The following is a 25,799-nucleotide window of genomic DNA, read 5'->3' as shown; positions in this document are numbered from 1 at the left end:
CTCAGTGCCATGGACTCCCCTAAAAAATCTAGTGAGGCCTCTTGCCCTAATCTACTTTCTGTTACTATAACAGAATGCCTGGGACTGAGTGGCATACAGAAGAAAGTGCTTTATCGTGGCTGGAATCTGAGAGGTCCAAGGGCATAACGGTGTCTGACCAAGGGGTCCAGACATAATGGAGCTGAAAGGGTAGAGACAGAGCACCGAGTGTTTATAGCAACCACCCTTCTGATAAAGAGATCTGCCCCCTTAACAACCTAATCCCCTTTGACAGGTCCTAGCTCCCAGCACTCCCACAATGGTAATCAAATTTAACCTGAGTTTTAGAAGGGACAGACCATATTCAAATCACAGCACCCATAGGCTGCATCTCAGATAAAGGTTTGGTAAATGCACAAACAAAATACAATTACAAAGAAACCCAATTATATCGAAATGCAGTTATTAAAATAAAAAAAACAGCACTGTGATATTGTAATACATATGTTTCTTTATTAACACAGTAATTAATAAGATAGAGTGGCAAGCCTAATAACAGCTGTAATTTCAAAGAAATGATAAGTGAAAATGATATTTGGTGCTCTGTGTAACCACGGTAATATGAGATGAAATACCAGAGAATTTGACTGGAGACTTGGGCTCAGATTCTGCCAAGGCCTCCATGGTTTCTAGTCTGAGCTCATAATTGAAGGAAATGGGAAATCTCATTAGCAAGTTAGTGGAAATAAAGAAGAAGGTATGTTTACCATTCACATTTACTCGGGATGGGATTGGATGTTCTGGTAGAGTGAGTCCATTGTTGTCTAAAGGCCTCCTGTCCCTCTAACACAGTGGTTCTCAGAGTCGTGACCTCTTTGACAAACCTCTAGTTCCCCCTCCCAAATATTTCCATTACAGTTCATAACAGTAGCAAAATTACAGTTGTGAGGTAGCAACAAAAATAGCATTTTCCAACTTAATATTTTAATTAATTCTTTGGGAATTTCATACAATGTACCCTGATCACACTTACTCCCCATTCCTCTTAGGTCCACCCTCCCACCCTTGTATCCCATTCCTCCCTCTCCCTGCCCTCCCCAAAAAGAAGAAATATACCAGGTCCAATTTGTGTTACCAGTAAACTCACTGGAGCATGGTCAAACTCTCAGTGACCCGACCTTGAAAGATAACTGAGTCCTTCTCTATCCATACCCCTACCAGAAACCATCAACTGTAAAGAGCTACACTTCTCTATCCCTGTCATAGTCCCTAAGGAATTGCTTCAATAGCTTCCTGTCTAGACTGCTTCTCTCGAGGAGGGGGGGGGGGAGATTGTCACAGAAGCCCCAGTGTCTCTCATTCTCAGCCATGATTTTGCAGTCACAAACACCACTACAGAAGAAGCTTCCCTGCTTCTAACAACCAGAAGCAGCATGGATAATGGACCACAACATGGTATCTAATGGCAGCATGGGCCACAGACATCAACTTGGTCCCTGGTGGCAGCACAGACCACAGACATCAACATGGCCTAGGGTGGCAGCATGGACCACAGACATCAGCATGGCTTCTCCAAGCAGTTTCTGTGGGTCCTTCAAGGAGGCTGGATCCAGAAAATGAGCCATTCTTCATCTCCTGTGTGAAGTTGGGCAGCACACTCGGAGGCAAAATTTGAGCAAGCCTCAGGCTGCTATGCACGGCCCTGCCTTCAGCACCAGCCACCCCACTATCACGCTGGGCAATGCCAGTCTTCTTGCAGTTGGAAGGCAGCAGCACAGGGTGGGCGATGTAAGCAGCAGTAGCAGTGGAGGCAGCGGCAATGGCAGCGGCTCCATACAGTGAACAACGCCATGCTAGCACATCTCTAGTTCTAGTTCTCTGTATCTCGCATGCTGTTCTGTTCTGCCCTCGCCCCGCCCCAAGTCCATAAAACCAATTTTTAAAAGCATCTTCCCACCTGCCCTTTTAAAATTCTTCCTGAGATACTGCTCATTCTACAGGTTCATCCCAATCTGCTGTGTCTCCCCTCAAAGCCTCAGTGGGTCCCACTCCTCCTGGGAGTGGTCCCGGAGCTCCACAGGTGCTATCACCTTGGATTAAGTGGCTGCAATGAAAATAATTTTATGGTTGGGGTCACCACAACATGAGGAACTGCATTCAATAGTCAACGCATTAGGGAGGGTGAGAGCCACTACTCTAATATGAACAGGTCCTCTTCATGCCTCTGGTGGATGTGAACAAAGAGGACCACAGAGGAAAAGGGGTCAACAGAGCTTTAGCCACCCGACCCGGAGGTAGCAGTGTACATAGGACTTCCAGCCTCGCTTGGTGAGCTGGGTGACTCTCCTGACTCACCTGGAGCCTGATACAGACAAGTCAGTTGGCTCTGTCACACCTAGCTACCTCCGAGATCAAAAGAGGAAATGCATTCTTGGGCTGGGAAGATGGCTCGGTGGGTAAACTGCTTGCCACAGAAGCAGAAGGACCTGACTTTGGATGTTCAGCACCTGTTTTGAAAGCTGAGCACAGCCATGTGTCTGTAATTCCAGAGCTGGGGTCCAGGGGACAGGGACGGGCAGATACTAGGGGCTCACTGGCCAGCAGGTTAGTCTGCAACTGTGAGCTGTGTCAATGTGACCGTGAGAGACCTGTCTCAAAAGAAATAAGAATGGTGAAAAATAACAGAGGAAGACACAAGGGCACACACACACACTCAAATACACACACACACACACACACACACATACACACATGCATTTTTACCCCGCTGGAAAGAGTTTTGGAGATGACACCACAGGGGCCCTTCTTCCCTGTGGAGCTGGATAAGGAAACCCCAGTTTAGGGAGAGAAGTTTGAGGATATTTACAAGATTTAAGGTCCCTGCTTGAAATACCAAGACTAGTCCTGAACCAGTGTCCTGGTGGACCTCACCTTATCCCTCCCTCCCTCCCTCCCTCAACTCCAGAAAAAAAAAAAACTCAGAGAAGTACTGAGACTGCAGGCTCAGTGGGGCCAGCCTCCCCTTTGGTCACTCACAGGGAGGCCTGGCAGGTCCCCAGGAAGGAGGTAACAAAATCAAAAATAGCCTCTCCTCCAAAGAAAAAAAAAATTAAAAATATATTCCAACCCACATGAAAATTTGGGTGGAAAGAAAGGAAAGGAAAACAAAATGAATCATCTTTATGTGTTTTTGCTGAGCGGAAGGCCTGTTGCCATGGCTACAGGGCCCTGTGTGTAGGCCTGGTCTTTTCCAGCAAGTTCAAGGCCCACTGAAGAGCCAATGGGGGCGGTTCTAGTCCCAATATGTTACAGCCATCGGATCTGCGATCTTCCAACACAGTCACTGCCACCAAGCTGGTCGTATTAATGACTGTCACGGTTAATTTACTGTTTCCCTCCACTGTAATCTGTCTATCGCTGTAATTGAACAAACGAGACAACTGGTCTGGATCTCCTGGGCGGTTAGGGAATCTTTGCCTGGTTTCGCAATCTAGACAGTCGGGGGGGGGGGGGTGCAGGGGGGATGTTATGTGAACTTGTGAAGGAGACTGCTCTTAAATCACAGAGTAGGAACACTAGCTTTGCAGCCAGCACCAAGCAGCCGCTCCGTGCTTTCCTGGTGGGCTGACTGCATTCATGGAAGTCCCCAGAGAGGCAACGAAAGATGAAGTGATCAGCAAGACCCCATGAGGAGCCTCTGCGGCTGGGAAACCGCAACAGGACTGATCCCTCCAGCTTCTGATCTGCTTGCAAAATAGTGCCCCACACAGCCATACCCCCAACCCTGGTTTAGAAGGGCTGAGTTTCTCGGGAGTTCTTTCATTAGAATTGGAGTTTGAGGCTTTACCCCAAACTGGAAAAAAAAAAATAGCTCAGGGCTCTGGAGAAGCATCTCGTCTCACATGTACTTTTCTAGAAACAGCAGTGGTCAGCCTTTAGGACAATCCAATATGTTAAAACTTCAGACTTGTGAAATAAATGCACTGGGCAGGGAAGGAGGCAAAACTTGACTCATAAATAATTCTTCCCTTTAAAACAATTGACCTGGTGATGCTCCACAGAGGAAATGAAAGAGACACGTAATCTTAGACAGCATCCTATGCCATACAGCGCGAAAGAAAGGCTATTGAAAACAAGTTGTGGGGGCAATTGACAAAATTACAATAAGAATTATAAATCCAAATGAATCCTTGTATTGATGATAAATTTCCTGAAGCTGATAACTGCACCATAGCTATTCTTGGGAGATACTGAGGTATTTAAGAATGGGAGGTCATGATGCAGACAACCTCTGTGGTCTGAATGTCTGTGTTGTCCACTGCAAATTCGTGTTGAAATTCCACCTCTCAATGTGATGGCATTAGCAGGCTGGGTCTTTGGGAGAAGATGAGGCCTTGAGAAAGGAGCCTTTAGGAATTTGTCAATGAAATGAGCATCCTTATAAAAGAGGCCTGGAGAAGCAGGATTTTTGAGTTCAGGCCTACAAAGCACGTTCCAGGACCACCAGGGCTGTTACACTGAGAAACTATGTCTGGAAAAAGCAAACTAATGAGAGAGAGAGAGAGAGAGAGAGAGAGAGAGAGAGAGAGAGAGAGAGACAGAGACAGAGAGAACCCAAGGATATGTCACTTCTATGAGGACAGAATAAGACAGAGTAGAGCTGTGTGTGAACCAGAAGTGGGTCCAAATCTTCTAGCTCCCTGGTTTATAAAGGGCCAAAAGAACCCCTAGGCACATAGACCATAAGGAACTGGGAAGCAGGCTCTCACTGCTGAATAAGCTAGCATATTAACCTTGGGCATTCCAGGCTCCAGAAGAGAGAAAAAAACGAATTTCTTTTTGTTTAAAAGCCGTCCAAGTTAATAAAAACAGAAACTTACCCTTGAACAATATAGAAAAAGATTTCATGCAGTCATCCCTTGGGATCTGTGGAGGATTGGTCCCAGTTCTGTGCATGAGTGCATGAGTGCATGAGTGCGTGTGTGCGTGTGTACGTGTGTGGGTGTGTGTGTGTGTGTGTGTGTGTGTGTGTGTGTGTGTGTGTGTGTGTGTGTGTGTGTAGACAGATACAGAAAGAAGATACACAAATGAAATGAAATACAAAACGTTAAGAAATATAGGAATGTGAACCTGGATGCAGTAGTATCCCAATATTCAGAAGGTTAAGATCACCTGGAATTTGAGGTTTGGGCTACATAGTGAATTTGGGACCAGTCCAGGCTCTGGAGTGAAAACTGTCCCCAAAGGAACAAAAGTGTGGCTATGACCAAAGGATGGTTGTTTCCTTTGTACCCTGATCACTCCTCAATATCTACCTCTGTAAGTCTGAAACTTTTTCCAAATAAAACCTTCTTTTCCAATTTACTTCAGTTTTATTTTATATAGTTAGCCCTTCTAGTGTGTATAAGCATCATTTAAACCTACAGAATTCAAATTGCAGTCAATGTCTTAGGGCTGACTCTGATATATGACACTCAAATACATCCAGGATCATTTCTGACATCATTCAGGTACAGAAAATACATTGTGGACCTGTCTTGACCAATACAAGTTTTCTATTTTTGTGATTTTATAAAAACAATTAAAAGGTTCTGGGTTGGATTCCTAGCACCCACATGGCAGCTCACAACCATTTGTAACTCCAGTCCCAGGAAATCTGTTGTCTTCTGACCTTCGCCAGGTTGGAGCACATGAATAGTATATATAAATACATGCAGGTAAAACACTCATACACATAAAATAATTAAATCTAAAATACAAAATCACTATTATTTAGTGTGTGTGTGTGTGTGTGGTGTGTGTGAGAGAGAGAGAGAGAGAGAGAGAGAGAGAGAGAGAGAGAGAGAGAGAGAAACAGAGAGACAGAGAGTATGTATGTGAAGGTCAGAGAACAACTTGCACTTAAAATGAGGTTAGTCCCCAAAAGGAACACTCTAAAAGCAAAATATATACCAAATTTTACAGACAAAAGAAGGAGATGAAAAACAGCCTTGGTTCTTTTCTTCCATTACCTGGGTTAAACTTGGGTTGTCGAATTTAGCAGCAAGCTTCTTTGCCCAGCAAAGCATCTCACCACTCCATGCTCCACCACCCCTTCTACCTTAGTTTATTGTTGTTGATGTTGTTTGCTTGCTTGGTTGCTTGCATGTTTTTGACACAGGGTTTCAACAATATCTATAAGGAAAGATACTCTGGAACTCACTGTGCTGTCAAAGTGGGCCTCAAATTCATAGCAATCTTCCAGACTTAGCCTTCCAAGTGCTAGGATTGCAGGCAATTGGCCACCATACCAGACTTTCAATATTAGTTTCTATGATGATGCCAATATTGGATGTGTGCACTGTCCAGTGCCACAGCCTATAGCCACAAGCAGCTACTGAACACTTGGAATGAGGCTAGCCCCAGCAGGGAATACTGCAAATCCAAAATACACACCAAATTTTACAGACCAGATTTTTAAAAAAAGAAAGAAAAAATTGTTTGAATATATATGTATGTGTATATGTATATATCACCTGCTTCTTGTTGTTTTTAAGATAACTACCAGAAATTTTCTAATTACATGACTCATGTTTGCAGCTCATTTTACACTTCTACTGGGTGGAAGGACTCTAGGAACTTGTGGAAGCTGGTTTTCCCTTGCTCTCCTGGTCCAGCTGTCTGTCACAGTAAAATACTCTGAGGAAAATCCCAAGGACCACATGTGTAGGCAAGGCAAAGTGTTGATCAGGAAACAATCTTTATAGAGAAAGAAGCCAAATTTTGTAGGGATGTTTTTGTTCAAAGCCCGCTCTCCCCTTGTAGAGTACTGTCGGGGTCAGGGTGACTGTCCAAGTCTCTATTCCTTCAAGAGAAAAAAAAAAATCACTAGGGCCAGCTCTAGACTGGAGGGAGAATCCAACCTCACTGCACAGGCCCAGTGCAGCCAGCTGGCTTTTACGACAATGCCTATGGAAAGGTCTCTATATTATTAAATTTTTAGTTGCCTGTGCACAGATATAGGCAAGTACCATGAGGTGAATGTGGAAGTCAAAGGACAACATTTTCTTCTTCCAGCATGTGGGTCTTAGGGATTGAACTCAGGTTGTCGGGCTTCGCTGTAAATGCCGGTCTACTGACCCCCCTCATGGCCTATACCCTCCACCTTTTGATAAGAAGTAGAAGATACTAGTAGAATACATGAGACCTTTCCTTTTTTTATTGAATTTATTCTTCATTTACATTTCAAATGTTATACCCCCTCTCGGTTTCCTCCTTCCCCGAAAACCCCCAACCCATCCTCCCACCCCCTGCTTCCAAGAATATGCTCCTCCACCCAACCCACTCCCATGACCCCCACTCAATTTCCCCACACTGGGGACTCTATTGAACCTTCACAGGACCAAGGACTTCTCCTCCCACTGATGCCCAACAAGGCATTCCTCTGCCACTCTTTTAGCTGGAACCATGTGTGCCCCTTGGTTGATGGTTCAGTCCCTGGGAGTCCTGGGGCATCTGGGTGGCCGACATTGTCGTTCTTCCCATGGGGCTGCAACACCCACCCTCTAGTCTGCCCTCCAACTCCTCCATTGTGAACCGTGTGCTCAGTCCAATGGTTGGCTGCTAGTATCCGCCTCTGTATCTGTAAGGCTCTGGCAGGGCCCTTCCAGACACAGCCATAGCAGGCTCCTTTCAGTACGCACTTCTTGTCATCCATAGTAGTGTCAGGGTTTGGTGACTGTATATAGGATAAATCCCCAGGTAGGACAGTTCTGTAACCACTTCTACCTCTTCCATGCTCCATGGAAAGGCCCAGCTGCCCTTGACACAAGCAATCACAGCTCCTGAGTCTGATGCAGGAAGATTTTGAGTTCTAGGCCAATCTTGGCTACAAAGAGACCTTGTCTCAAAAAAAAAAAAAAAAGAAAAGAAAAGAAAGAGAGAGAGAGAGAGAGAGGAAAGAAAGAAAGAAAGAAAGAAAGAAAGAAAGAAAGAAAGAAAGAAAGAAAGAAAGAAAGAAAAGAAAGAAAGAAAGAAAGAAAGAAAGGAAGGAAGGAAGGAAGGAAGGAAGGAAGGAAGGAAGGAAGGAAGGAAGGAAGGAAGAAAGGAAAGAAAGAAAGAAAGAAAGAAAGAAAGAAAGAAAGAAAGAAAGAAAGAAAGAAAGAAAGAAAGAAAGAAAGAAAGAAAAGAAAAGAAAAAGAAACTGACACTGAGTCTGTCATCACCCTTGGAACCCAATCACCATTTCAAGAGGAACTCTGGGCTACAGGAGAGGTCAGCTAAGAGTTCAGCTGGCAGCCAGACTCAACTACCGGATACTATGAACGCCTAGACTTTCTAATGGCTCCAGCCCTCAGACTCTGAGCCTTCAAGGGCCCTAAAGCAGAAACAAGCCATTTCTGCTGGGTTCTGGCTCAGTTGCCGGCGAGCAGAGTCTGCAAGGATTCTAATAAATGGTCTCAGGCTGCTAAGTTTGAAAGTAATTTGTCTTACAGTAGCACCTGGAACATCCAGAGTCTGGCCGTAAACATTCGCACTTTATTGAAAGAGAGCACAGCTGCAATGCATGCTGGGGCATGAGGTTGAGAACTGTGTTGGTTAATCTTCTTTGTCAACTTGACCGGATTTAGAATCACCATGGCAACACACCTCTGGGCGTGTTTGTGAAAGTGTTTCCAGAGAGGTTTAATTTGAAGGGGGGAAAGACCCATCCTGAAGGTAGGTGGGGTCCTGGACATAAGCTGGACACCTGCACTCAGCACACTCTCGTTGTCCACCGTTGGTGGCATCCCACCATGATGGACTTGGACCCTCACGTCGTGAGAGAAAATGAGCCCATCTTTTCTTTGCATTGCTTAATTCAGGTATCTTCTCACAGCAACAGGACAAAAACCACACACACACGCACGCAAAACCTCATCATCAAAGGCGTGGAGACACAAGCAGTGGGCACCACTCTTCCACAAATTCTAGCACACCTCAGGAAACCCCAGCTGACCTCCTGCTGCCAGCAAAGTGTCTAGCAGCTGCTCAGTAGCTCTCCATTAGGTTTGTCTAGACTTATCAGTGTCTTGGAGAACTTTCCAGAGGGAAGAGTCAAAGAAACTGCAGAGCTTTAAAACTACCAAGTTTGACATTAAATAGGTGTTAAAATATTCATCGCCCCTACCACCTTTCAGCTCCGGAGAACTACAATCATGACAATAATTAATATAATGGCTTGATTTATTGCTACTCCTCCTCTGGATTGTATTTGTGTGTGTGTGTGTGTGTGTGTGTGTGTGTGTGTGTGTGTGTGTGTGTTTGAATCATGCAAACAGGCTAAGGAAGGTAAAAGGCTGTGGAGAATGTTCTACCAGGAGCAGGGGACGACACTAAAGATAGAGAGGAAAAAATATATGCAAATATAATTTATAAAATTAGCAGCATACAGGGAAAGAGATTATCTGCATACTTGAAATATAATGCTGGCTCCAGGCAAGCTTGGGAATGAGGTCATGTAACAGTTTGAAAGTGTAGGACCTCCTTTTGGGGAGACCCCCACTCCATTCTCGGGATAGCGTACACCCAAGGAAACACGAGAGAGCTCTGGATCGACACGTATCTCACACAGGAGACAGGAGGAGTCAACCCTGAGGCTCAAAAGTTAGGGGTTTATATAGGAAAAGTCAGGGGGTTGTCAGGGGGGTTTGGCGCGGTTACACATGATTTGCTGATTCAAACATTGGCGGGGGATTCTGGCGCGCAGGGTGGGGTTTTTTGGCATACATGCAGATCGGGCTGTCAGCAATGTAGGAGGGTGGCTTATTTTTGTTAGCAGGAAGGTCATTTTAAACTGCATCCAAGGGACAGGAGACAGGAGACTCCAGTCCAGATAGTGTCTGACCCATAGGAGTTTTCCCAGGCATGCCCCTTATCTTTTATGGCCCGTCTGTTTGTGGAATGGCTCAACCACAACCTTGCTACAAGCTTGTCCAGCATGCCCTGGCTCTAGTCTGCTTGCTGCCTCAACTATGAATTCTGAAAAGTCCCAACTCCCTTCAAAAGAACCCATAAGATTGAGTAGTGGTCAGAGGATCTGCTCAACTGGACTGCCTTTCTAGTCCAGCACCTGCCAATGGTCCGTAGAAAGAATGCTAGTGTTGGCTTTGAGAGCTTGAGAGCTTGGGTCACGTGACAGGGAAATGGAAGGTGCCTACCCACCCAGGTGCAGTCATCCACAAGCACTCCCCACCATGTACCAGAAGAAGGCATCCATTTGCCTACACAAAATTCCTTTGGGCTGGCCTACTAAGCTGAGTCCCCTGGTGGAGGTGCAGCAGAGAAGCATGGTAAATGGGCCTTTCCCAGAGAAGGGCAAATCCACAGAGGCAGGGTAGGAAAAACCTTAAGTGATTAGCCTCTGGGGTGGGAAGGAGGGAACTCTAGAATAGCTGACATGTCCTGTCCCTACTCATGCCTCTCCCCCTGCCCAGCATCCTCTTTTTCATTTGTTTGTTTTTTGTTTTTTTTGTTTTGTTTTGTTTTTTGTTTTGTTTTGTTTAAATCTAGGGCAAGCATACGAAGGAGATTTTTGTAATCCCCAGATTACATACAAGATCATGGAAGCTGTACCTTTAATTTCCCAAGACCACAGAAAGTAGAAAACAAAATCAGATAGATCTCAATGACTAAGAATGTTTTGGGAGTCCTTCCTCACTTTGTTTTGTTTTGTTTAAATCTAGGGCAAGCATACGAAGGAGATTTTTTGTAATCCCCAGATTACATACAAGATCATGGAAGCTGTACCTTTAATTTCCCAAGACCACAGAAAGTAGAAAACAAAATCAGATAGATCTCAATGACTAAGAATGTTTTGGGAGTCCTTCCTCACTTTGTTTTGTTTTGTTTAAATCTAGGGCAAGCATACGAAGGAGATTTTTGTAATCCCCAGATTACATACAAGATCATGGAAGCTGTACCATTAATTTCCCAAGACCACAGAAAGTAGAAAACAAAATCAGATAGATCTCAATGACTAAGAATGTTTTGGGAGTCTTTCCTCACTTCCAGCATAACCAGTACTGCAAACAACTTAATATGTATGATGGGGCATACCAAATCCAGAGAGATAACTGACTCCAACTCACAACCCCACCCATCCCCCCACCCCACCCCCGCCCCACAGGCAGGTTCAGCGCAAAGAGTGTACCACAGGACATGGCACCTGGAAAAGGAGGTCCACAGGAATGGGCAGGGGGAGGGGCAGTCCCCCGAGATGATGCACACAGACGAAAAACAAGTCTAAGTTGGGCCTGTGTGGATAGTGGGTCCAGGGATTCGCAGCCTAATGAAGTAGACCATGAAGGCTCACTTGCTTCTTCAATAGCTCCTTCCATCCACTCAGGTCCACTTAGAGCAGAAAGAAAAAGGAGCTGGGAGAGGGCCTTTTGGTTTCTCACTCAGCTTCCCAAGCCTGGGAAGATGGAGAGAACAGAGATCTTAGGAGCCCCCTTGGCAGGTAGGTATGGCTAAGAGAGCACCAACAGTTGGATAAATATCCCTCATACACTATGGCCAGCCTGGCCAGCAGCATGGAACAGGCCTTTCTGACAGAGACGGCCATTTACAACTTGATTTGGTGAGAAAGTAGATAGCTGTCCCTAGCTGCCCAAGTGATGTCACAGAGGTGAGGACAGCTCTCTATAGGCAGCTAGCTATAGGAAGCTGGCCAAAGGACCCCACAGAACAGTGCTTCTCAAATGATTTGCGGTGAAGGACCTGTTATTTCTTGTTTGGTTGCTTTTCCCCCAAGCCTTCACAGACGAATCTCTTGTGAAATAAAAAATAAATAAATAAATAAAAGAACAACTATAGAAGGTGGGGGAGGGTTCCATATTTTAAAGCCCTAAGTTTTAATGGCCTTTGGAGTCAATAGGACATAGAATGGGTGGTCACTTCGGCAGCACATATACTAAATTAGGACATAGAATGGCTCTGACACATTGAAGTTCTAAAGTATTTATTCTTGATTTCTGTGTTAGGTTGTCACTTCCAGGGTACCAAGCTGCTGCTGAAGCAGCCCAGATCTGCACACTGTCAGAGGGTCATTGTCATAGGAGACTCTAACATGGTTGGATGGAGCTTCCTAGGCCTAACCAGTTCTAAAAGACACAAGGATGCCGCTGACATACGACCTCCCGCGAAAACAGGAATGCCTGACAGCCCTTTGTTGGGCGTCATATTCTACAGATGTTGATAGTTATCACATGTCTCCAAGGGAGAGAGCTAGGCCACTAGTATAGTCAGGCTCCTTTAAATGGGGAAGCCAAGACTCAGGGCAGGACTGGGCATTTGTCAAGTTCCCAAGGAGGTTATGAACTAAGATCTTCCTTAATTATCAATGAGCTCTCCCATCAACTTCCTCATTCTGTGAGGATGCTGTCATGTACATGAGTGTCCCCAAGAGACAGTTCTCCCTTCAGGGACTCCTCATCTCTGCAGTTGCTGATAATGTCAAGGGCATCATCCAGACTCCTCTGAAACTGCCCTTAACTGCCTCCTCCATCCTATTTTTTTCCTATGAAAAATAAGAGTTGGAACCTCTCCCAAAAAAAGACACAGGACCCCCCCCCCCAAGTGAGAGAACTCTTTGGTTGGCAACAAGAACCACCAGACCCATCTTGGATATCCCTTCCCACTAGCTGGTGACTAGAATCGGGAAGGGCATCTGGGATCTGGACCCAAGTCCTCATAACGCCCATGACTCACCATCTCAGTCTGCTTTTCTTATCTCAGTCAGGACAAGGGAGAGCTGTGCAACTCGCTTTCCCAGCCAAGGAAGGCACCCAGGAGCCAACACTGCAGACTAGACAGACCCACAAGCTCCTGGCCTGGCAGTTGCCAACAACAGAAAATCCTGCTAGGGCCACTTCTGTCTCTACCAGCAGATGTCACTGCAGCCTGACCTCGGGTTACCAAAAGGGCACCACTAATTTTGGCTTTGAAGCCCTAGGAAAGCAGACACAAAGTTTCTTGTCCCTTTTGCTGTTTTCTTCTGGCTTGCTGACTGCAAGAAAGACCTGTTTTGTCCCTCTGTTTTACCATCTGTGAAATGGACACGTTTCCCTTCACTCCCTCTCTTCCCCCAAAGAAAGGATTCAATAGCTATGATATTCCAGAACTAATTAGTTCCCACCCTCCCCAAATGTCAGTTATTCCATCTATCAGAGTGCACGGTGATAGTTCACTTGCTTTCTGTCTAACAAAACAGGTAGCCAGAACCACCTCCACCTATTTCTGTTTCCATAGTAACAGAAGAGTTAAAAAAAAAAAAGAAGGAAGGAAGAAAAAACCCTGTAACAAAATAAGACACCTAAGAGGCATAAACAAAATATGTGATGGTGTGGGAGACTGTAAAGTTTTTATTGCCACCTGTTTGGAAGACCTGCATAATTCAATCGTGCTCCCAGCTTTTGCAGATTTGCGAGGGAAGCAATCACCCCAAAGTTGTGGCAATAAAGCCTTTATAGCCCCCCCCCCATGCTGGCACACCCACTTTCGAGGTACAAAGCCCCAGTTTGATAAACTTCCGCTTCTCATATTTGCATAATAGAAATGGTCGAGATTTTCTACTCAGGCTGCTGGGAAGCTTAATGAGAAGTAACTCCAGCTCATTCTAAGTGGGTGCTGGGGAAGGGTCTTCCCATTTCCCCAGACCCGAGACCAGGCAGGTTCTAGTTGAAGGTCATATCCCTCCTGAGTCCTAGAATCATAACTATCAACGTGCTCCATTAGAAAGCACGCTAAGTGAGAAAGCTTGTCTAGAGTTAAGTGTAAGAAAGAAAGGTCCTAACTCAAGTAGACACCCAATGTTCCTCACTGTCAGACACACACACACACACACACCTCACTTTCAGGTACCCTCTCCCTCAATTTGTTGGGGACAGGCCAGGTAGCCATGGCTGTTCTACATCCCTCTCCCTCTCTCCGCAGATTACTACAGCCCTGCCAGGACTCAGTGGTAAAAGTTTGAACGTGTCTGCAGAGCTTAATCAAATGCTAATTCCGTGTGGTGAAAGAATTTGCTGGAATCTGCAAGGGAGCTCCTGGCAGCAAGAAAATGCGTTGATTCACTCCCAAATCTGCTTTGCCCAAGCCGGGTGCGATTTCGAGCGTAAGCTGTATTAAATCACAAAGTGCTGTGTGGATCATACAGCCATCCTTTGTGTCGTTAATGAAGGGAAAAACAGGGCTTTATTCTGAAGCTTTGTGTATAATCAGATGCCATGTTGTAAAGCTCTGGAAAACACACCAGAAATCATAATTGGGAGGAAATAAAAGGGTTAGTCCAAAACAGCGTATGCAAATAAGGAGGAAAAAGAAACTGCCCCCAAGATCTGCGCGCTTCAAGAATCAACTTTTAATTCATGCACAGGGAGATTACAGAAGGGGAGGAGCGGCCTTTAAAATAGTATGAAAAGCTAGTTTAGATGTAAATGAGAGATAATGGGGCTTTCACCAGGAAATGAGTGAGGGGGCCAAGTTTGTGCCCAGGGCTGGGGGAGGGGGAGGCAGTTTGGCTTCTTGGTTGTCCTTACTGTTGCAAACATACTCAGGGTTTGCAGCCTGGTAAGGAAGGAAAGGGTTCGTGCCATTGGCTGTGGTTAGCTGCGGTAGGAAGAGGTGAGGTTCAGCTAGCCTGTGGTAGCTCCTCCCAAGGGTTCTGGGATCTGGCTGAGTTGGGGAAGGGGTAGCGTAGTTGTCAGTTTAGCACAAAAATAGTCTTCTGTGGTGTGATCATCTCAAGGCCGCCTAGGAAAATGGTTGGGGTTTCGACGCCTGTCATACGTTCAGCTGGAGTTTAAGGAACGCTGCGCTGAGCCCTCCCCAGCCCTAATTCACTAATGATTTGCTTATTAGTTCGGATCAGGGAGCCGGTTTCTGGAGAGATGTGAATTGCCATTGATTTAATCCTCTTGCCAGCACGCGCTCCCGGCCTAGGGTGAGGCTGTGAGGAGAGGGGGGTTGTCAGCTGGTTCAAGAGCAAGTTGCTGCTTCTCCTGCCTGGCTTTGTCTGTCTCCCCGACCATCTGCTTTCAGCCCGTGTGTGGAGGAGCTGAGCCCAAGAGCTCAAAGCCTGGGCTCTAGACCTGTGCGTTTCTAGGTAAGTGGTGCTGAGCTCAGACTTCTCCTTGGGAAATACAGTATGTGGGCAAGATATCGCAGTAGCGCCTCATTAAACCAGAACGTTGGGGACAGCATAGTTCTCATACTGTCTACCCATTATTCAATATGTGTCCTCACTTAAGCCACCCACCAGCTTCTCGGGTAGATAGCCTCTACAATTTACAAGGGACAAAGTTGAGCCTCAAGGAAGTTAAGTAGCCCGCCTAGGGTCACACAGGCAAAACAGTGGAGGGTCAAGGTGTGCACCTTGTGACCAGTCTAAACCTGCTTCACCCCATGAGCCATCTCATCTGTGTCTTTGTAAAGTGCCATCAAGAGAATTCGTTTCCTCTCACCAGGACCTAGGAATTACAGAGGCCTGTAATCTCAGCTGCTCAGGAGGTTGAGGCAGGAGGAGTTTGAGTTCGAGACCTGCTTGGACTACAGGTCTAAGGAGAGCACTCAGTGGTACAGAACTAACCCAGCATACTCCAGGCCTATGTTCAATTCCCCCAAAGGGCAAGCACTTTTAGCCATCGGGCTAACTGCATGCTTTGTTTGTTTGTTTGTTTGTTTGTTTGTTTGTTTATAGTGCTGGGGCTTGAACCCAGGGCTCTACCATTGAGTAGGTCATCCAATGATAATAGAGGGCATAGTAATCTCCTACCTACTGCCCATGGGTCAAGGAAAAGAGAGAGAGATCTCTTAGTGGGTGGAGGCCGGTCTCCGCCCCTGAACATGGCAAGATGCTCAACCTACAATTCATGATACATCCCAGCTCCACGTCTTTGCCCAGACAGTCCCTTACACTACCCACCCCCACCCTTCTCCAAACAGCATCCCCTTAGTTTAATCCTCCCGCAAACTGATCTTCTCGTCCCCACTCAAACCTTCAACTCTTGAAGAGTTCACGTTCCTAACCACCTTCGGGCTCTTCACACTCACCCGAGGACCTGTGATGCCATTTCCCATCCTCCCTTCAAGCCTTCCGCTTCTTTGCTGTTCCCATTCTTGCAGCGTCTTTTCCTTTTGCCAGTTGACTAATGAGTAAAACATGGGCCTTAATTTGTGGTTTCTTTGAAAATGGCTGGTGGATATCTTTTCAATCCCAGCAAGCCAGGCTGTTCCTCAAAAGAGATCCCTTCCAGAGCTCAGTCCATTCCAGAATACTAGGAGAGGACCAAGGAGAATGAGAGTTTCCAAGAAGTGTCTATGGTTGACTAGTCCTCAAAGTCAGTACTAAAAGAATCCAGTCATCGGTTGCTAGTGTGTGCTCAGGTGCTGCAGTAGGCATTGAGGCCACTGAGATTAATGAGACACAGAGGCTCCGCTTTTCTATACAGAGTGCCCTTGGGAGAGTGGGGAAGAGCAGGATTGGAGACTGGGTTTCTCTGTGTAGCCCTGGCTGTCCTAGAACTCACTCCATAGACCAGGCTAGCCAGCCTGGAAGTCAGACATATGACTGCTTCTGCCTCCCAAGTGCTGGGATGTAAAGGCATGGGCCACCATGCAGGGATAGAGTATCTTTTCTTGCCTCCATACACCATGTGGTGCATGCAGTGCCTGTGGAGTCCAGAAGAGGGCAGTGAATCCCCTGGAACTGGAGTGGCAGGTGGTTTGGAGCCATAATCCCACCCCCATGTGGATACTGGGAATTGAGCCCAGGTCCTCTGTAAGAAACAAGTGCCCTTAACCACTGAGCTCCACGCAAAGTATCTTAACTGAAACAAATAATCATTGAACGCGTTCCCCTACCCAGTGCTAAGCTGTGAGGTTATCTGTCAAATGTACCTGCCAAACTGTCAAGCCCTGTGTTCGTTCACTAGTTTACCTTCACCTCATAGAACAGCAGAAGGAATGCTCAAGAAATAGATTCTGGAAACAAACCCGCAGAGAACTTGACCAGGTTGCCACACTTAGTCTCTACCCCAGTGCTGAAAGCCTAGCCCAATACCTCCATTTTAATGATGGACAAAGCTGGTACACAGTTTCTGTAAGCATCTAGACACCATAGGAAACAAGGAGGGGCAGGATGATGCGTCTGCCTCCAAATTTATTTGCCACGCCTCTCACTCACAGTGCCCTCTGGCGGTAGTAGGTGATGGGGCAGAAAGAATCCAAAGCAGAAAGAAACAGCTTGAAGAAGGCTGGAGAGACATGACAACTAAATGCAATATTGATTCCAGGTTGCATTCTGAATTAGGAAATGAGCATTTCGTGAGGGAACTATTGGCAAAATGGAAGTTTGGAGTATGGCTTTTTTTTTTTTTGGTATAAACTCCCTGCATATAAAAATGGTCTTGTGGTTTGGAAGTTCAGGATGCAATATTTAGATGGGAAATGTCATGATGCCTGGTAAATTAATTCTCATGTCCTCTCTGTGTGTGTGTGTGTGTCCTTCTGCTCCTCCTCTCCCTTCCCTCTCTTTCTCCCTTCCTTTTCTCCTTCTTTTTCTCCCTCACCCTTCTCTCTCTACTACCACCCCTCCACCACACACACACACACACACACACACACACACACACACACACAATCAAATTCTCGCCACAGCCTCTGTAGTATTATCATACACCTGGCTTAGAGTTTTAAAACAAAACTCTAATGGGTTAGGAAAAAGGCAAGCAATTACATGGACAGACAGATGAACAGCTATTGCAAAAATAATAATTCTTAAATCAAGATGTAGGGTGTCTAGGTGCCCAATGTACTATCCTTTCTCTCCTTTGTCTCTTTCTGGAGATTTGACATCTTTCTAAACAAAAAAAAAAAAATTGAAAGAGGAGAAAACGGTACAGTAATGAGCCTAAAATTTTTTGCCCACACCTTCAAGGAAGGCTGAAGATCACAAATGCAGACACCTTGGTCCCAGTAAGTGCTCAGCAGCTGTGAAAATGGATGCATTAGCTGAGGCCCACTCTGCCAGGGACACTGGGAAGAAGCTTCTGCAGCAACTGACTACCTTTTTTTTTCTAGGTGTTTTCAAATGTGAGACTAAATTAACTACTCCGTACCATTAAGTAACAGAGCAGTCCGCATGAAAGAGCTCCAGCTGTAACCCAGGACGAGGTAACCCACCTCCACTTTGGAGCTCAAATCTGGGCCACTTATTACCTTGGGTAACATCTAAATGTCAAAAGGCAGGGATGGAGGCAGAGAGCAAAGCTTGCCCGTGAATACAAATGGGAACAGGCTTTAAAAATAAAGCCTGGGTTCAGATTCCAATACTCCAAATGCCAATCAAAAGATTCATTTATTTTTTAAGTATGTGGGTGAGAGTTGAGCGTCACATCGTAAAGGCAGTTATCCAGGAATAAGCGTGGATTTTGAACTTCTGTTTGTCTGCTTCAGCTGCAGCTTTATTTTGTGGGTTTTGTTTTTGGCTTGATTTGATGTGTTTCCCACGAAGTAAGTGTGAGGGGGGGGGGCGTTACTCTTTGATTCCTTTTAATGCTCCCATATTCGTGAAATTTTTTTCAAGACAAAAATAGTGGTGAAGGGAAGAGAATCAGATGTGGCCCTAAAAATATCTATTGACACTAGGTTTGGGGGATAAAGATAGAATCTTCCAATTAAAGTAAATGGATATATATATGAGGGACTTATTTTTTAAGTTCAAGAATTTGCTTTAAATAACAATAAGTGAATTTTTATTTTATTTTATTTTATTTAAAGCACCGGTGATTGGACCCAGGGGTCAGTGCGTGCTAGGCAAATGATGTACTGAGGCAGGATAGAAAGATAGTGAAAATTCAGGGGACATGAAAAAGGAAAGGAATCTCTTACCCCAGAGTCTGATTGAAGCATCTTACCAGCTGAGATTCAAGAATTCCAGAATACTGGGGCTGGGGAAGTGGCTCAGTGGTTAAGAGCATCTACTGCTCCTTCAGATAACCTGAATTTGGTTCCCAGTACCAACATGGCAATTCCTACTCTTCTGTAATTCCAGTCCCAGAGAATCTGATGCAGGTATGAACACATACAAAGATAGATAGATAAATAGATAGATAGATAGATAGATAGATAGATAGATAGATAGATAGATGGATGGATGGATGGATGGATGGATGGATAGATAGATAGATAGATAGATAGATAGATAGATAGATAGATAAATGGATAGATGGATGGATGGATAGATAGATAGACAGATGGATGGACGGACGGACAGACAGACAGACAGACAGACAGACAGACAGACAGACAGACAGACAGACAGATAGATAGATAGATAGATAGATAGATAGATAGATAGATAGATAGATAGATAGATAGATGGATGGATGGATAGATGCATAGATGGATGGATGGATGGATGGATGGATGGATGGATGGATGGATGGATGGATGCATAGATGGATGGATGGATGGATAGATAGATAGATAGATAGATAGATAGATAGATAGATAGATAGATAGATAGATAGATAGATGGTTAGGCGGCTGCTGACCCAGCAACAAGATTCCCTTTACAGAGAGATTTCAAAGAAGAATGTTAGACATGCCTAAGCCTAGAGGAAATTTCTGCAATTTTTGGAGAATGTCACAAACAAGATTATGAACTGTGTTTACAATGAAAAAATATTTTGGCCTCTTATCCAACCTTGGGACCTGTGATTTTAGTCATCAGCTGTAATACTATCCATCGCAACTCAAGAACTTCCCTCCCTCTGATCTTTTTTTTTTACTGGAGGTGGGGGCACAACATTTCAGAAACTTCTTGGGCAAATATAACATTAGAAGCCAACAAAATCATCTGTGTATGGCTATTAAGATACTGAAGGGAAACTTACAGGAAGCCCACATCCCTACTTGGGAGCATAGTGTCCTTTCCTTAACTAAAATCATGGTTAAAATCTATTCTTACTAAACTCCAACTCAGTTTCATATTGACTTGCCGTGAAACCTCTTTTTCTGCCCCTGAGTCACGGCCAGGAATCCTGGCTTCACTATAGAAGTAGAAGCATGAACCATCTCCAGCCCCCTCCCTACTGTGGCTCCACTATCACCAAGCCACATCCATAGCCCTGAGATGAATTTTTTTTATGTCAATGCTTTGGGAAGGAGACAAAAGTATCAAAAGGAGGCCTTTCTGGAGACAGGTTTTCTCCTATAAACACCTGGGGGCATCTAACTTCTGGAGGGGAAGTTCCGGTGATGCCTTTTGTAGCTGGTGGGTGAGGGGGTGGCTTCTGACAGGGGCCACCCCACAAATCAGGCAACCTTGCTCTGAAATGGGAGAGTCCAGCTGAGTGCAAAGGAAAACTTGTACTGCCACTAAAACCACTCCTGTTACCCAGGCAACCACTCTGAGAGCCAAGGTACAGGTAAGTGGAAGTCCTATTCAAGGGCCAGGGGAAGAAAGCACCTCCTTCTGGGCTAGGTGCCCTTTCATTTCATCCGAGGAGAAACTCATAGCATGGGCAAGAACAGAGATGAAAAGAACCAGGGGCCAACATAAGCTATGCCCCTGTGGTAGAAGAGGGCCAGTCGTGTTTGTAGATCTAGACTGCAATTATTACCATTTTGATTGTACTTTTGCTCCAGGAAGGCAGAGAGTTTGCAGAGAACAGTCATTCCATCTTCTCCTGGCTTGTCTTCCAAAAGGTCTTCCAGAAAGAAGTGTCTGGACTCAACGTCAAAGAGCCTGAATGTGAATGAGATTGAGTCTCTGGAGTTTACTCACACTGCCTCCATGGCTGTGTTCTCATCTCTTATTGCAGAAGTGTATTCTGTGCGTTCAAAAACAATATGTCAGATTTTCCTGAAATCCATTCAAGTTCATTCACTGAGTGGTCCAAATCTCCAGCAGCTTGATTTCGTTCATTTTTATTGCTCACTTGTTTTCAGAGAGAGAGAACTCTTAACATCTCCATCTACCCCTCCAGGTTTGTCTGTTTCATCCTCCAGTCCTGCCCACTGTTGCTTGAAATACTTGCCGCTATGTTGAGAACTGCATAGACTGTAAATGTCAATGAAGACACATGTTTGTTGTCTGTGCTGTATTATTTCAACCAAGAACAATGATCAGGATTATCATAAGCACTTAAGAACTTGTTACATAAATAATCACAATTGTTATATATTCTAAATCTATGAATCCTTCTCCTAGTATATCTTACCTTCCTTTGTCATTTGATGTGCTATTACCTTCAGTATTCCATTTTGTCAGATACTAAAATTTCAAACTTCATTTTATTTTTCTCCATTCATTCACTTTTAGCTACAGGGTCTCCCCTTATCCAAGAGGGACATGTCCTCAGTGGATGCCTATAACTACAGGTATGCCCACACTGTGTATTGATTTTTTCTATACATGTGTGCCACTTATAAATAAACCACAGAAAGAGAACATGCAGTATGAATATGTTGGACAAAAGAATAATTTTCACATTAAGCAAGATGGAGAGGAGAGGCTGAGATTTCATCATGCTACCCAGAATAGCGGAATTGCTTATTCCTGGTGTGTTCCATATGTTTATAGGACATGAATGCTCACAGGCAACTAAGTGAAACTCCAGAAATCGAAACTTAGATAACCAGGGCAGTACAATATTCTATGTTATTCTTAAGACAACAAACGAGAGGGAAGCATGCAAGAGGAGGCTGGTTTCTGACTAGTAAACTTTAACCCACTTATATTTATTGTAATTGGCATGAGTAATGCATTTAGCAAACTTATTTTACACTTTCTAATAACATTTTTTGAGAAGAAGAAAGAGGACAAGGAGGAGAAGGATAGGGAACAACAATACCTTGGCATGTTCAAACACTCTTCTTTTTTCTACCTACTACCCCGCTACTCTGTGTCTGCTTTTAGAAATTTGCTGAAGAGTAACATGAATGTACTTGGAAGAAAGGGGTCTTTATAGAGTGATATACTTACTAAGTTAGAAGGTCATTCTTTCTTTCCACATATTTCATAACTGGACGTTCGAGAGGAGGGTCACTTGTTTTGTTTGTGACACAGGATCCAAATATATAAGCCTAGCAGGTCTAGAAGTTCTGGACTCAAGTGATCCTCCCACCTCAGCTTCCAGTGCTCAGTGAGTGTGCTGAAATTCTGAGTACCACCACATGCAGAACACTGGTGCTACTGTTGTTGTTATGCTCTTGGACTCTCACTAAGTGCCCAGACTGGCCCCAGACATTAGCCTTGGAGATATGCCTGTTAGGCTGTGACCAGCTGTGACTAGAGTATTTAACCCATTTATTTTCTCCTGTCAGGTACTTATCTTCTCCTATTTACCAGGATTCTTTTTCTAGTCTCTATTTTTTCTAATAGAATACTTGATGTCTTGGTTTGTTTCCTGTGATTGTGAGAAAAAAAAACAAAACAAAAACACTGTGACCAAACCCAGCAACTTACAGATTACCATCCACCATCAAGAGAAGTCAGGACAGGAACTCAAGGCAGGACCTTGGAGACAGGAACTGAAGCAGAGGCCATGGAGACATGCTGCTTATTGGCTTGCCTCCCCTGCTCATATTGAGTGAGCTTTCCAGTGTAGTCCAGGGCCACCTGCCTAGGAGTGGCACCACTCACAATGGGCTGCTTATTTTCACATCAATCATTCATTGAAGCAGTGCCCCACAGACATTGCCACAAGCCAGTCCGATGGAGGTACTTCCTTCATTGAGGTTTCCCCCTTCCAGGTTTGTCAAGTTGACAACCAAGGTTAAAGATTGCACTTAGCATTTCTTTAGTCTCTTTTACCTCCTCTACTGGATTGGAAATTATACACTCTATTTCCACATTTTCAATGTGACCCTTATTTTTTCATATACATATTTGGCATAACGAAGCTTAAGTTCTTGGGTAGTTGTGTTCTTTATCTTATCGAATTCAAGGAAGACCTTAGGGCACTTTACTTCCATTAATCTCCCTTCAGAGTTCATGATATTACGTTGCCATTTCAAAACTGTCTTGTTTTCATCTTTAAGATTATATGATATTGCTATTATCTCACAAATCTATGCTCACTATTTTATTTATTTAACAGAATATCCCATATCCCACATCTTCTGGAATCAATTTCTCTTTTGTATAGAGTACAGCTTTTAAGAGTCTTGTCAGCAATGATCTGTTAATGGCAGAAAGTTCTTATCTGCCTGAAAATGTGTTAATTTCACCTTTCCTCTTGACTAATCATGTAACAAGTTATTCAATTGTAGGTAAATTGTTTTCACTCTGTAATTTGAAGATATCATTTCATCTTCTTCAGGATTTTATTGTCTCTGATAAAAAAAAATCTGCCAATGTTATGTCATTCTTTTGTTAAGGTTTTGGGTTTTTTGTTTTGCTTTGTTTTGGTTTGGTAAGAGGCATATTTATTTTTATTTTCTGTGTATGGGTATTTTGCTTATGCTATACATGCAGTGCCTGTGGCATCCAGAAGGGGCGACAGCTCCTCTTGAACTGGAGTTACAGATAGTTGTTAGCTGGCATATGAGTGCTGGGGAACACCCCCCCGCCCCAGTCCTCTACAAGAGCAAAAACAAAAAACAAAACAAAACAACAACAACTAAACCCATGTTTAGTTGATGAGCACCAGAGTTACTGGCAGTTGTGAGCCTGATGGGGGGTGCTTGAGACAAACTTGAAGCATTTGCATGAACATTGCATATGCTTAACCACTGGGCCGTCTCTCCATTCCCCTGTAATCTATCTGTTCTGATTGCTTTTAATATATTCTTTCTTTGGGGGAACTTACTATAATGTGTCTAGGTTTTAATGCTTTTTAAAGGGTGTTGGTGTTACTATGTAATCTTGGCTGTCCTGGAACTCTCTTTATAGATTAGGGGTCCTCATTAGATCTGCCCACCTAACCCTGAATGCAATGATTATATAGAAGTGTGTGCTAGTACATTTACTTGTATACATCCTAGTGGGGGTTAGTGAATCCTGAATTTATGCTCATCAGTTCTGTCATCCCACTTACGTCATCACTGCTTCCCCTATATTCTTTCTGATCTTTTTCTCTGGATTCCTATTAGGATGTGAGAAAGCCTAACCTATCCTCCATATCTTTCACCTCCTTCTCTTAGTTTTATTTCCCTGTGCTACATTCTGGGTAATTCTCCAACAACACTGGTTTAGTAATTACTATTTAACATGTACATGAAAGTTTGTATTTAATGAGTATGTTTAGTTAGCCTTTTCACACATACTAGTTCTTTATCATACTGTTTCCTATGTTTCTGCATGTATGCTTTGACTCGTTTCAAATATGCTCATTTATGGTCTCTAATACATGGTTATCTAAAATTCTTGGCTATTTAGTCCTGCTGTTCTTGTTCATAATTGATTGTTTCTTCTTTGATTCCATACTTTTGAATCATGTACTCATCTTAAGCAGAGTTTTATGTGTACAAACGTTACAAAGCCTAATTGATGGAATGTCCTTCTGTGACATTTGTTTGTTTCTAACCAGCTCTCTGGGGGTTCCTTATCAGTCATATAAAAACTTCTCAGCTTGAGGCTTCCTAGACTGCACAAGTAATATGTATTCAATTTCAAACCTTCACAAGATACAGGTCAAAATTTTCTCAAAAGATTTTTTCTTTTTCCATTCAGGCTAGGACAAAACAGATAAACCCTTCTGGGTCACTGGGCAGATTTCTCCTCATCTTGCTTCACATGGAAGGCTCCAGCTTGAGGAGATAGTTCTTTCATCCCCTTTTTGCTATCCATGAACCCAAGACACCCTGACCATCCACCCCCCCATAAAAGTGGATATTAAATTGTCCACGACCCTAGACTGTTGAGTCAGTGTCACATCCCCTTCAGCCCAACAGATCATGCACAGGCTGGCCTACTTCTCAGTTCTCCTTTCATGCGCAGGCGCTGTCAATTTCCTGTGTGCTCATCTATTCATTCAAATAAATATTTGTTTATTTTCTAGATAACAGTGGAAAATGGGATTTGGAGTTATCTTGATCAGAATGAGAAATCAAAATTTATTTATATAAGCAAATATGAAACCCACCAGTTGCTGAGATGCCTGGCCATGATACCAAGATTCATTCCTTAAGTATCTCTGACAAAAAAATAAAAATACACTGGCTTGCTGGGAGTTTTTCTTTTGGCTGTATTTTATAACGATGTAATCATTAGAGTTAGCCACTGCCTTAAGTTTCATTATATAGTGTGTTAAAATGCCTGACAAGACCATGGAGCATGCTGGATGGAACTGCTCTGTAACAAGCACAACTGTGTACCTCTTCTGCTGGCCTTTACCTAAAAATATTACTGCTTTTACTTTCTATATTAATTACTTTCTGTTGTCACTGTGGCAAATCATCTGACATAGCAACATAAAGAACAGCACTTGTTTACATGCAGAGTGTCAGAGGGTTTTAGCCCATTGTGGCAAGGAAGACACTGCAGAAAGATCATTGGCAGAGGCTCCTCCATTGTAATGGACCAGGAAGCAAAAAGCACAGACAGGAACCACACACGGGTGCAATATTCAAGGCCTGACCCTAGAGATCCACGTCCACCAGCTAGGCCCTGGGTCCCAAAGACTGTACAATTTCCCAAAACAGTACCACTAGCTGATAATCAAATATCCAAAAATATGAGCATGGAAGTGTGCTTCACGCTGAGACCCTAACACTCCCAGTAGTGCATTATCATTAACCAGATACAATAAAGAACAGAAGAAACATTTAGGGGCTCTGGAATTGGGAAGATA

General features: G+C 44.1%; 1 long non-coding RNA gene across 1 annotated transcript; it reads left to right on the top strand.

Annotated features, from left to right (window-relative positions):
- Positions 1-14,577: 14,577 nt before the first annotated feature.
- LOC127675135 (uncharacterized) lies at positions 14,578-25,141 on the top strand. Its single transcript, XR_007975440.1, has 5 exons — positions 14,578-15,103; positions 18,079-18,171; positions 20,710-20,990; positions 21,326-21,384; positions 25,008-25,141. It is a non-coding gene; the product is annotated as an uncharacterized LOC127675135 (long non-coding RNA).
- The last annotated feature ends 658 nt before the right edge of the window (positions 25,142-25,799 follow it).

The sequence above is a fragment of the Apodemus sylvaticus genome, chromosome X (assembly GCF_947179515.1).
Source record: "Apodemus sylvaticus chromosome X, mApoSyl1.1, whole genome shotgun sequence".
Lineage (NCBI taxonomy): Eukaryota > Metazoa > Chordata > Mammalia > Rodentia > Muridae > Apodemus > Apodemus sylvaticus.
This window is presented reverse-complemented; position numbering and strand designations above follow the sequence as displayed.